The sequence below is a fragment of the Ornithodoros turicata genome, chromosome 5 (genome assembly GCF_037126465.1).
Source record: "Ornithodoros turicata isolate Travis chromosome 5, ASM3712646v1, whole genome shotgun sequence".
NCBI lineage: Eukaryota > Metazoa > Arthropoda > Arachnida > Ixodida > Argasidae > Ornithodoros > Ornithodoros turicata.
In genome coordinates, this window is record NC_088205.1 from 41,351,101 (window position 1) to 41,364,705 (window position 13,605).

Consider the following 13,605-nt stretch of genomic DNA (forward strand, 5'->3'; position numbering starts at 1 on the left):
TTCCGGGACATGATCTGCATACGCATATACTTATCACCATATTAGAATCCGGGTACGCTAATGACATCAAACGTAAAAATCGGGAATCCTTTTCCATTTCGAAATTTGCAACGTTACAGCTGCACGGCATCAACGTGTACGGCGGTCCATTACAGTCATTTATACTATGAGTCTATTTACTGTATTATCACTTGTCTGCCATTTTTCACATCATACACGATGATACACAATCAGTAATTACTTTCCCAGAGTCTGGAAGCTCTTAGCCATCAAGGTGCTGTGTGTCCTCAATCCTTCGCTCTTGAGCCCTAATTCCCCGTACGCATTCTAGAGCTCTTTGTGCCAACTGGCTGCTGTGCCTATTCATGTGATGTTCATTGGTTTCCTCCACGTACAACTCCGACTCGTCTGTATGTCTGTCTGACCTTGTCCAGCCACCTCCTATTAATTGCGTTTTGTTTTTCATTTTTGTTGATATTTGTATTGCGTTTTTAGTTCTCTTCGCCCTTACCCTTTTCTCTTGTACCATGTGACTTGGTTTTTGATATATGCTTCACCACTTGTAACAGGTCCTCAAACCTGAAGAAGTGCAGCCTACTGCACGAAAGTCTTGTTTTTATGTATATAGTAAACAGTTGATGCTCTTAACCGTCTTTGTTATTTTTGTCCCTAAGAACACAGGCAGAGGGCGGATCCACATGCAACAAAAACAAAAGCCGTTGCAGGAGCCTGGCCGCTCCCGAGGATGATCTTCGGATCTCCATAATGGGTGTTTGTCAGACCTGAACCAACACGGCGGCTATCTTCACAGATTGAATGGACGTCGGGCTTGGTGGGGTCTTCCCTCCTCGTCGGTTCTGCTGCGGCCGTCCCCCCGGCCGGGGCTTCACTTAACCGAGCGATGCGCTTAGTCCGTGGTACTCGGGCTGGGGCTCTCTTCGTCCCACTCTCTTCCCCTCCCCAAACCAACCTCTCTTTATTTTAATGTCCCTTGGGCACAACAGCGAATCCAGGAAATCAGGATCGTGGCTGTTGACATTTTCTGGCTGTTTTGCAACGTTGTAGAAACTGAGACAAGTAATTATCGAAAGAAACTGCTGTGGAGTAGGGTGGTCATTGGAGCCACACGCCTGACAAGCAATGCCAAATAGGTTCTCAATGGGGTCTTGAGATGTGCGGGAAGTCAACAAATAAGAAAATCCAAGCTCTCTGGTGACGTATGTCAACAAAGACAAAGTACTGCTGATCGTCACCCTCAAACCAACTGCAGTAGGCTCGCTCAGAAATCCCATGCCTTTTGCGTGAGCCTCCCATCGATTGAGGTACTCCAGAAACTCCTGCAGAGCTTGCGTCTGTAGCGAATTGGGGCGAAGACCATGGGCACTGTAGCGGGATGTCATGATATGGATCAGCTGGTTGATCATCCTGTAAACAAGCAAATGGAACCTCAGTAAACTCTTGCGCTTCTATCTCTTCACAGTACTTACCGAAAAAAGCTCAGCGTTGCCTCGATGGTTCCATAGGCGCTTTCAAGGTCATCCTTGTAGAAGTTGAGGCCTGTTAGAACTTTGTCACCAAAAAGTTGGAAATTTAAGAATGATTCATTTTCTGCATTAACCTAAAGTAGGACTCCTCTAATTTATGCTCTTACTTGTCCTTCTGGAGTGTTGAATCCTTGCTGTACAAACTTGTTACAGAGGCATTTAATTAGGTGAGGAAAGTCTGATATAAAATAGAGCTTTCTTTTCGCGTCCACGGGATGGCAGGAACTCCATTGGATGCTCTGAGATGACGCTCTGATTCCAAAAAGCCTTCACATTCTGCGGTTCCATGTGGCCCCATCACAGGAAACGAAGTCGGCAAATACGCCAGATTTCTCAGCAATGACTATCGCCTCAATAATTATTTTGGCCAGGATGTCACCCTTCACGTTCGAGTTAGTGGCGAAAACACCGAGGATTTGAGTCTATTTTCCAGCAAACGGTGCAAACATAATCACCATGCCGTGGTCGCATGGCAGCCGACTGTCACTCTGAGGGGTGAAAGGACCAAGATCGACGAAACCGTCTATCTTACCGGATGACTTGACTTGAAAATGTTCTGAAAGTTGCATCTCATCTACTAGGATGCCACCATGGCACTGAAACTCGGTCATATCGGCTGTCTTCATCTTCAAGACACGCATGATCTCTTCGTTGAAGCCGAAACAGGACCTGTATCTCCGGATATATCGGTTCAGCGTGCTCTCGCTAGGCAGGGACAGAATTTGCTGCCTTCATGTATGCTTGTAGAGGCGCGGGCTTTTTAGCTTCATCAGAATACACTCCAGTATCCATTCTTTGCTGTAACGTATTCCTCTGGGGGACTTTTTGGCCGCTTGCACACACTGTCGTATACACTCCCTTTGCTTCGGCGATAAGGCAGCAATCTTGCTTTCGAGAGTAGACTCCTCGATAGCTGCCGTTCTTTCTTGTAAAGCGCGAAGTTTTTGGCCCATATTGATCACCTTGCATTGGAGTCTCCTGGCTTTCCTCCTTGCTTCCTTAAGCTTTTTAGCATCTACTGTAGGTGGGACCCTCTTTTTCACTCTTGACGTTCTCGTGAGCAACATTTTTCGCAAGTATCTGCAACAAACGCAAGCAGCACCTGCAAGAGTGTGACATATACGTCACTGCCACTGACCGATCCATCGCTTCCTGATTTAGGACAGAGTATTCTTATATTTTCTTACCTTGTTTTGGGCTTGTTCCGTTGCACTTGTTACTGAAGTAGATTCCCTCTACCACATTCAGTTGTTTTCGAATACATGAGGTGATTTCACTTGTAGGCAAGTTGTTCACCTTCAGTGCTCCCTCACATAGACTTAAACTGTCAACATCCGCAAGTAGGGCCTCAGTTTCTTCTCTTGATCTTATAGCACGTTTACAGTACAGCTGTCCTCTCAAGTAACCTTTACCGACATTTGTACTGCAGACGTAATCACATAATAACACTACAAGCTTTTCCGTCTGTATATCGACTTGTGGTTCCGTGATTACGCCGCCGGCCGCCAGCCGACTGAGTAAACGACTCCAGGAACATTCGGGATCAAGACGCGCAATTGTTCAAGCGAACCGCGCAAAAGTTCAGCGGAAGCCGACTACAGCGCCGCTGCATCTTTCCACCTTCGGAGGGCCTCTCTCTCTCAACGGCAGCGCCGCTGAGTGGAGGAACCGGGCCTCCACAGCTCCCCGCATTTGCGGCAGTAGAAAAATAAAACACGTCACAGTCACGTGGCATTACATCGTCAGGCATCATGACGGATGCCCATTGGCCAAAGGAGGATGCGCGCTCCGGGATTGGTTGATAAAGTTTCGAAATATCTGACAGCTCACTTTTCGCGGGCAGTCTGGGCTCTGGGCCGTCTGGGCAGTCGGCCAGGCGGGCAGCTCCAAGCAAGGTCGCTGCGTTTTCGCGGCTCGCCGATGTCGGTTGACCACAACGACCAAAGAGGAAGTGTACGCGCCGGTTTGTTCGTGAGCTATAGTGACTCTGGCCATGTACTGATCTCCGATAAAGTGTCAACCTATGGACATTCTTGCCGGGTCGGAACGGGAATGCTTGGTGAGCTGGCGCCTGAGGAACACTTTCGAGCGCTGTCGCATTTTCAAATACAGTGACTAAGAAGAGAGTGTTCGTACGACAAAAGTATTTCCCGTGACTGTGTGACCTACGGTGCATCGCCAGAATGAGAAGAAGATGCTCATCTTTGAAACGCACGCACTCGTGGACTTCGCTCGCCCCCAGAAGTAGACTGTATGTGTGCTTTGCAAGTTCGAACTTGGTTTGGTTACTGTCTATTCAAGGAACGAAACGTCCTGTACGCACGGTGAATATATGAGTCAAACATTTGAGTTTATACGTTGCATCAATAAATGTGTATTTCGCCTATCAAAAATGTCTTAGTTATTTTGGAATAACGGGCGCCAGGTATGAAAACCAGTAGAAGTCAATGGCAGCCAGGGCCAGCCGAAAGCCGAGCCAAACTGAGAGGTTGCTGATTGGTTGGCTGCTAGGCATCACGACGCATTTTCATTGGTCGTATGTCCAGTGTTGCCTGAATTATCTCAAACTATGGGCTCTATGGGGAGCTGTGGGCGCCTGGAGGAACTATCCCTTTCTAGGTAACTGTAGCACAGGGGATGGACAGCGCGCGCCATCCCGCCGCTCAGTAGGTGGCGCTCGCAGAAATCTTTAGAATCACGTGATCTTCGTTGTGTGCGCATGTGCGCCAGGCGAAGACTGCTCGCCACAATGGAGACGTTAAAGGAACTGCAACCCAGGGTAACCTTAAGATATTTTGTAAGCCTAGGAACAGTACATCTCAGTTCCCAAACGTTTCTTTCTTTTCTCCTTTTTTTCCTCTTTCTCTTTTTTCCTTGAGTAATCGAATTTCAAAGATTGCATTCGAACGCAAGGCTATGTACTCTGTAAGCAGCAACACTGGGTCGGCTCGTGTCGGCTAGACTACGCCGAGTCTCGCCTTCCTCATCCGCGTCGTGGTCTGCGGCGAAACCGAAATGTTTTGGTCGTAGTTTTGGGGTATGCGCGGTGCGATGTCGAATTTACCAAACCTGAATGCAATCGAGCTTCGGATAGCCGAGCAGCCACGCCGGCAAAACTTTTGTTCTTACGAGGGCACGCCGGAGACGCAGCACGACACGATGCCATCCGCAGAATCGTCGACAGAGGACGAATTGCCGTCATCGCCGTCACCTGACGTCGTGGGAAACCATCTTTGGTTAGTGACATGTGTAATGAAAATGTTGAGAGCCTCACAGCGGAAACGTGGTATTGCTCCTTCATGTTCAGGTGTACTTGCGGCAAATGTGTGCCGATGCCGACGGCAGAGGAATCCCTTTGTTGCCGCGAAGTGAACCAGGTGGTAAAGAAGCAGCGCAGCGTCTGCATAACGAGAAATCAGTACTTTGAGATACTGTGTCTGGACACTCAGGTGCTCCAGGTGTCCTACTTCTACGTCAGAGCAAGCAACCACTACGCCATCATCAGGAACAGCGGAGTGAACAAGTGAGTTCATTCACGTGCACCTATGGTTTCTGCTGTGAGGAAAGTTACATATCATCATAATTTATACGCTGCCTATGGTACATGCGGCAAGGTTCAGTACGTCGCCTACAAACAGTTTACCAGATGGCTCTGGGGTCTAGGCACTGCAGAAAATTCGTTCCAGCATGTGCTGTACATGCCATAAGGGAAAACTTTCCTTCTCAAGCATACAAAGGCTTTCGCCTTCCTGATGTGTGATGCACTAGGTGCTCTGTGACAATGTGTATGTTTATTCCCTTTCACTGGAGGTGAAGCTTTCACTTTTCTTTCATGTTCTTGTAGGCAGTATTGAATGCCTGCCATCTTGACAGAGGTACACTAGATGGTTTGGTCGTGAACACTGCAAGATCACAACACTATCCCTTTGATGCGCAATACGGGTCTGCCACATACCCTTCTCGAGTGACCCGACAGACATAGGAAATACACTCTACGGACATCAAAATTTGTAAATAGTATTGCTTTATTGATCACTGTGTTTATGAAAGGACATATGAACGATATGTCAGTGCTTCCATCAGGAGATGATCTACATACTCTGCCAAGAGAAGAAAATACGGACTTGCATAAATCTCTTCCTTACACTATTTATATCAAAACAAATCTCGAATTTCATACGATGTGTTGCTTTTGTCTCCATGGTAGAAACCACTACCGTGCCATTTTTCGTTATGACTAGCTTCCTCCTGTACATCAGCTCCCTATCCTTTCGACGTGCAAGTGGACGGTCTCCATCTTCATTAAAATGCAGGATAGCGATTTGAGTCCTAGATACAAACATACAGCATCCAGTAACAGTAAAAGAAGTATCCCAAGTGCCGTTGATTGCGGCATCAGTTTGTATAATAATAATAATACTATTAAAGTGATGCTTCAAATGAATGAAAAACAAAAAGCATGTACACTCAGCGTTAGGGTACACACCTTGCACGCATAACTTTTGGAGTGTATGCTGTTGATTTGGGGCAAATTTCAGAAGCAGGGAGAGGAACGATGAAGGCTTGATGTTTGCCCCACAGTAGGGAGCTGTTCAATATCCTTCAGTAACCTTTTGCCTAGTACTATCTTGCTCAGCTTTATGTAAGCAACATTGGCTGCATGTTTGGTATATAAAGTAAGAACACCATGCACACACCATGTACTACGCTGCTAGGCCCCACACAACACACCAGGTGACAGAGGCACTTGTTCAGTTTCTGCGGATCTGTGGCCTTTTGGGTGAACTGGAATCAATTTCGTGTTTGTTTTCCTTTTTGTTTGTTTGTTTTTATTTTTGTTTGTCTTTCTATTTTGCCCTTTCTTTCCTGGGAATAGCAACCCACCGTACACTCTAAGAAAAAGGTGTAATTTTCTACCTTTTGGAGTAGAAGTGTGTTGTTATAGATTATCAACCCTTTTGGGGTAGAAAGTGAGGGTAGAAACACTTCTACCCCTTCATTTCTACCACACTGGTGGAACAGTTCTACCCCTGAGTGTGAAGAGAATTCTACCCTGTTGGTGACAAAATTCTGCCCCTACATGGTTAACTGTTATTCCTCTGGGGTCTATCTTTTCTCTCCATATGGAAGACACCTCTACCCCTAGGATGGGAAATATCTGCCCATCTTGACGCTAAATATTCAACCATTCCCGGAAGACAGTTCTACCGTGAGTAGAACTGTTCTCCCTTATTGGAAGATAATTTTTTACCCGAAATGGTAAGAATCTCTGCTATTATTCGTTCTGTGCCTACCGGTGGCATATCTCTACCCGTAATGACGGGGCATTTAGACCTTGTAGGGAAACATTTACTCCGCCTTTCATGAAGGACGTCTGCCCTTTTGAGAAGAACTTGACGTATAGTATTTGTGTAGATGAGATAGAATATATACGTAGACAACTGTTACTGGTCACAGCATTTTATTACCACGCCACAATTGGAATCGTACACTTGCGCTTACCAATGCGAAAGGTACATCCATATTGAAGAAGCCTGAGCACGGAGACACGAAAGAAAACACGACACAACACAGACGACTCCATTGTTGCATCCATCAAACTGCACAGCACTTGCATGGACTGTCTTACACATAAATTCCACATGCATGCACCATAACAAGGGCATCGGGACAACTTCTGAGGGCTTGACGTTTCACACTACTGTGTCGCTCTAAATACACACGAATCTTCGCTCGGTGTGTAATATCTGCCCGGAGGAACAAGTGGCAGGACGGATGATTTCAACTGAAATGTAAATGGCATTAATGGAGCATTTAAGATAAGCGAGAAATAATAACGACGGTACATGTTTCACCCCTCAGAAATATGTTTACATGTGTGATTCACTCAGAAATAAGCATGCAAAAAGAAGGCTATCCCGGCAGTGGACAAAAGCCAAGAAAAAATAAATAAATAAATAACGCAGAGCACATCTAAAAACCATGACTCGAGCGATGAGTGCCTTCTCCCATCAAACAGTGGCTCACCGTATGGTATGGCTCCGTTTCTTCATTTTCGAAGTGGATCCTGTAATCACATCCGGAGGGCGCTGATAAGGTGCCGTGCTAAAGTTGTCATGGTGACCTGCGTGTATTACACAAACGCATTTGGTCATATTGCAGTTTCATAGGATGCTGAAAAAGTGTCAGACGACATGCCGATCAACCCGAACACGCAATGCGCAAAACACATCTGATCACTGCATATAAGACGCTCGGGAAGAAAAATCTTGAATATCAAAATTACTCATCTGATTCTGTCCTAACTCCACCTTGCTTATGTTCATATCATTGCAGCTGAACCGATCCACCACGGAGATGCGAATACCCGACTCAGCATAGCCATTAGGCCGCACGCGTGGCCTTCGGTACAGCAATGTCCACGTGCAAACCGCCAGTCTGTCACTTTCAGCGTTCGTCTCTATACTGACCCCTTTTACACAATTAGCGATTCCGTGCAAGCGCATACACTCTGTGTTTGGTCGCTCTGGCTAATCTCTTGAACAGTGACCTCGAAGTGACCTCGTGAACTTCAACCTGCAGTCGGTAGAGGGAAAATAGGTCGGGGAGAACTGTTGGGCTTCTACCCGTTTTCAACCTTTTTTTCTTAGAGTGTAGCGCAGGGTAACCTTCCCCTCCTATTTTTTATACAATAAACACATCCGCCCCCATGCACACATTTGTCATTATGGGCTTGAAAGCAAGTCTACTGTCATAGCCTCCCATTACCAGATTCCAGCCAGGGTCTCTCCCCAAGGTCATCGTGAAGGCAACGGTGATATGGTCCCTCATGGCTGTCATGGATGTTGGTGCTGCGTAAAACCTGGACACATTACCTCGAAGTATACACTCTCTCCTGAATGAGTTCGTTTGTATATGTAAGTTCATACTTCTCCACATGCTAAGCAGAAGCTCTGTATTTCCCTCAGAATTGGAACTACACCAGTAAAGGTGGTTACAAATATGCTGCACCCACGGGTTTAGGGCAGCACATGCACGGAACTTGGCCGCAGCTTCAAGCCTTTTCTTCAACCCTCTATTACAAGATCCTCTTGTGAGCTACGTGGCCCATAAGCATTTCGAAGCATGACAATTGCATATTGCGATTGGCTTTTATAAGTAACTACAAGCTAGTTCTTGTTACCTTATTACGACATGCAGATGAGAAATCCATGAACAATGGTTGGCTCTTTCTCACGCACGTGCTTTCGGACAGCAGGATTGCGATCGGTAGTGACAGATGCGAATGTAATGCCCTTGCACTTCACTTCGTCCGGGCAGCCTGTGAACTCCAGTCGTACAATCTCATTCTTCAGTGCCCCACTCTCACCCCCAACGCATTAACCTCATGCTTTCCTTTTAAAGTCATGTTCTGAAATCCATCTCATCATTATTTCACCGTTTGCTAGTTTATCCTTTATTTCCTAATTCTTTTCTTTTCTCTGTTTATTTATTTTATTGTTTCATTTATATTCTTTCTTTGCGGAATAGCAAGAAGACGTCCCGTTTGGCTGACCTTTCACTCGTTTTTTTTCCTTTCGTCTAATAAATATATCCCCCCCCCCCCCGGGCACGTTATGAACCCAGCCTTTTCCATGTGGCTCATGGATCTAATATCGTCTGACTTGTTCAGATGCGATATGTTCAGGAATATTGCATTAAAGTAACATTTAACATTGTGCTTAGAGCACTCACCGCCGACCTGAGTTTGCACAGAGTTTATGATTTTATTTGATGCTGCATCTCTAAAGCTGTATGTGAGGTACTTAGCAGAGTGCCCGGGGGAGTCGCACATGCCATCTCCCAAGAGGTCCACGCTCCTGTCTTGAAGTGAGGACAGCAGGCGTTCTGGTTCTGTAGTCGATATCTGCCATGACGGATCAAAAGAAGCGATAACATGAATGGGAATGAAATCACTGTGTACGGTATTCTGTTATCATTGTGGCAGATAGAACTATTGTAACAGAAAGTACGCAAAGCTTGTATGATTTCTAATACCGCCCTGTGCTCTGTTCTCTATTCACGGCCGTGAATTCTGATAGTCCTACCTGTGTCACGGCAGGGAGTAGGCAACATCTCTGCTACGTGTTGTATGATACCTTTGAGATCACTTGAACATTAACTGACTCGAGTAAACGGAGAACCTGCTCAACAGTAAATACAAGGTGTCATTTGAATCTGTGCGAACATAACAGGCTATGAATACACACCTTCGTTGCACTTGTATTGTTGACTGGTTAGATGAGTCACAAAATTAGTGAGCCAATCTTCCTTATCGTTTTAGCCAACCGCTCCCTATATCCTTAATTTACTGGTTTGCTTTATTTTCTCCAACCAAGTCAACAACTGAGGCCAGTTCTAAAACTCTGCCCCATTGCTTTTGCACTTGAGTGTAGCGCTGTATCGTGTGCTTCAGAAGAGCGCCAACACTCCTGTGCTTTACAATTAACTCACCCCAAATTTCCGATAGATCCCCTCCCTGTGTTGCGGCGTTAGCGTATTGTAAAGTCATTTAACTAATCTGGTAATTTAAATCCAATAATACCCTGCACTACCCTGAACCCTTTACCCTGCCACTGTTTCGCGAAGTTTTTTGCTCCTAACCTTAGCCGCTCCCTTCCAAGCCAAGTTCGTACGTAGTAACTGATTATATTTGTCATTCGTTCTTTACCCCAGCAGTCACCACCATGCACCACTCTACACCTGTTTACCAAAACTTGATATGCTATTTCGACTGTTACTAACATGTAAAATTTCTGTTGTCTTTTGGTTACTTTCCCACTATGTATCCCCACAGCTTCTTCAAACGTTAAGTTACTTAATCCAAAATATTTCTTAAAACAGGACCACAGGTACGCCGGTACCTTACACGCGAAGACGGCGTGCCTCACCGTTTCTATTTGACCGCAAAGCTCGCAGTCCCTTCTGCGGCTTTTCCCCCACAGATAAAACTTGTCCCTCACTGGTATGACCTCATGCCCCACTTTCCACAAGAATGATTTTCTTTTGCCTTCTAACCAGTAACTATGTATTCTTTTCCAACCTTCCGCTGTTATTGTAGATGGATCGTCGTGCCACGCATACCGTCTCTCGCACCGCACCTCATCTACGTCTGCAGAGTTGCATGCCATTTTGTTCTTCCTCAAGCACATTGCATCAGCCGCTATCAGCAGCTGGGTGATATACTGCGACTCCAAGGCAGCTCTCCAGTGTATAGCGAACATGGGTATTCGTGGATCACTTGCGCCTGTGGTGGTGGACATACTGGAGGAAATAAGCCGTCTTGAGATCTGCGGGCACTCTCTCTACTTCCAGTGGGTTCCTGCCCACTGCGGCATCCGCGGCAATGAAGAGGCTGACGAGGCTGCAGCAGCTGCGTATCATTCCCGATCAAGCGTGCGGTTACCCTCCCCAAAGGCGACAGGCGAACCTTCCTAAATGATGTGGTGAGGCCTCTCGCACATGCGCAATGGTCTCGAGACGTTCCATCAAGAGTTCTGATGCGTGAAGTGGACCCTGACTTTGGCTTCACCATGCCTTCTCGTGTGCCTCGCCAATTTGCGTCGCTGATACACAGGCTTCGTCTTGGGGTTGCATTCACCCCATTTTCAAGCATCTGATCGGCCGCTCTGACTCGATGCTCTGCTCTCGCCGTGTTGTTTTGGCGGATACCAAGCATGTGCTCCTCGACTGCCATCTATACACCTCCCAAAGAGCAGCTCTACAGTGTCGCCTGCAGTCGATCCCGGCCGCACTATTCACATTGGCAACCATTCTCGGCCCTTGGTCTAACCAGACTGACCATCGTCAAGTTCTTGAGTATTTCAAGATTTTTCTCCGGGACACTGGTCTCCTCTCTACCCTATGATCTGCCTGCGTACCTGTGTGCTGTGTGTGTGTTTTTGTGTGCTGTGGTTTTGCCTACCGTTCTGATGTCTTACTGACTCCACTGACTATCCCTATTTAGCATCGTTCATCACCTCATCATCAGGACACATCACATCCTGCCCCATTGTGCCTTGGGGTAGTGGGCCGCACCTTACGTGGCGAATTTCCCCATTCATTATCATTAACTTATTTGTTGTTGTTGTTGTAGATCGATATTTCTCTATTTCTTTCCCCCTCAGATCTCTGTATAATTCAGCGACTGAGCTTCCGCTGTAGTCTCTTCTCTTGTCTAACCTTTTCAATTGCAGCAATGTGTTCTTCCCTGCTTCATAAATTGCTGGCTGCCATTCCAACATGGGACTCCTGTGATCTAGCCCGTGTTGGCGAAAATGTATTATCTTTATTCCCAGCCAAAATTTTGCTACCTGCTGCCCGATGTCCTTGCCATCCGAAATCCTATATATTTCATGTAAAGCATGTGCTTGTGATAATTGTTTCAAATCAGCAATCTGTAGGCCCCCAACTTCGATAGGCAGCTTCATTTTCTCTTGCGCTACCCATTGCGTTTTCCCATCCCATATAAACTCAAAGCAGAGTCTCAATTCTACGGCATATTTCAGGAGAAGGGTAAGCGACCGAAAACAGGTACGCATATCTCGGTATCATAATTCTTTTGACAATCTGCGCTCGAGCTGTAAGTGGCGTTCCCGGTTCAACATAGTCTTCCTTCAATTTTTCAAAGTTTTTGTTTCTAACTGCATCCAATTGTTGTGTGAAACCCCGTTCTTATTAAACCTGACTCCGAGGATTTTCGTCTCTTCCACAATGCTGAGACCCAGATCTTTCGTCGGCCTCTCCCCACCTAAATATGCCAATTTTGATTTGTCTCTATTTATTTTCGCCCACTCATTGTCCCATATCCTTCCATTACTTCTAGAGCTTTCTCAACTTCCTTTTCGCCTTGAACTACCACAGTGAGATCATCTGCGTAGGCCACTGTGGTTTTACACTGTACTGCCCCAGGTAATCCAACCCCTTTCACTGCCTCAGACTGGTTCAGCTCTCGTAATAACCAAACAAAGGCTAACACATACAGCAGGGCAGAAAGGGGGCAACCTTGCCTTACTCCTCTTTTGACCTGAAAGCTCTTGCCGAATTGCCCATTGATGAGTAGCCTGCGCCTGGCGTTTTCATACATAGCTCCTATTGTGTTTATTATTAGATTTTCTGTCCCAATTCCTTCTAATGTTTCTCTTTAAATATGCGTGTTTAAGCCGGTCAAATGCCTTTTCTTGGTCTAAGGTCATGAGAATACTCTATATTCTCCTTCTGCTTGTCCATTTTATAACATCTCTTAGCTCCCATATTTTCCTTTGGATTCTTCGACCTGTAACTGCAGCACCCTGTGATAGTGACACCCACTCTTCCATATTTCCTTTTATTCGGCCCACGACTGCCCTTGCTAATATTTTATAATCTAAATTTAACAATGTTATAGGTCTTCAGGCGCCCAATTCTTCCTTACGCTGCTGGTCCTTCCACAGCAGATTGACCGTTCCTTCTAGGAAGGTTTCTGGAAATGTACCTTTCTGAAATGCACCATTAAGCACCTTCACCAAAGAGGGGCCTAGGATGTCACAATACCGTTTGTAAAATTCTGCCGGAAACCCGTCGGGTCCCTGCGACTTCCCATTCTTCAGACTTCTAACAGCCTGCTGTACCTATTTGCAGCTAAGTTCTATGCCTTTTCCTGACTTTCCCCGACAGAAGGAATCACCTGCCGTGAGTCCATTCTCAATCATGTTAGCGTACAACTCTCGTGCCGCAGTGAATATTTCACCTTGCACGTTGCAAATTGATATGAACACAGTATGGAGATGTTCTCCTTCATTGTTTGCTTGTTTACTGCTATCACTTGTATGCTTATTCAGAAACACCGTGATCAATAAAGCAACATTACAAGCTTTGATGTCTGTAGAATGTATTTTACTGTGTAATGGCTGTCTGGTTATTCCAGAAGGGTATATGGCAGACCTGTATTGTTCATGAAAGGGATACTGTTGTGATCAAGCAGTGTTCAAACCATCCAGTGTACTGCTGTCAAGATGGGAGGCATTCAATGCAGCGTACAAGC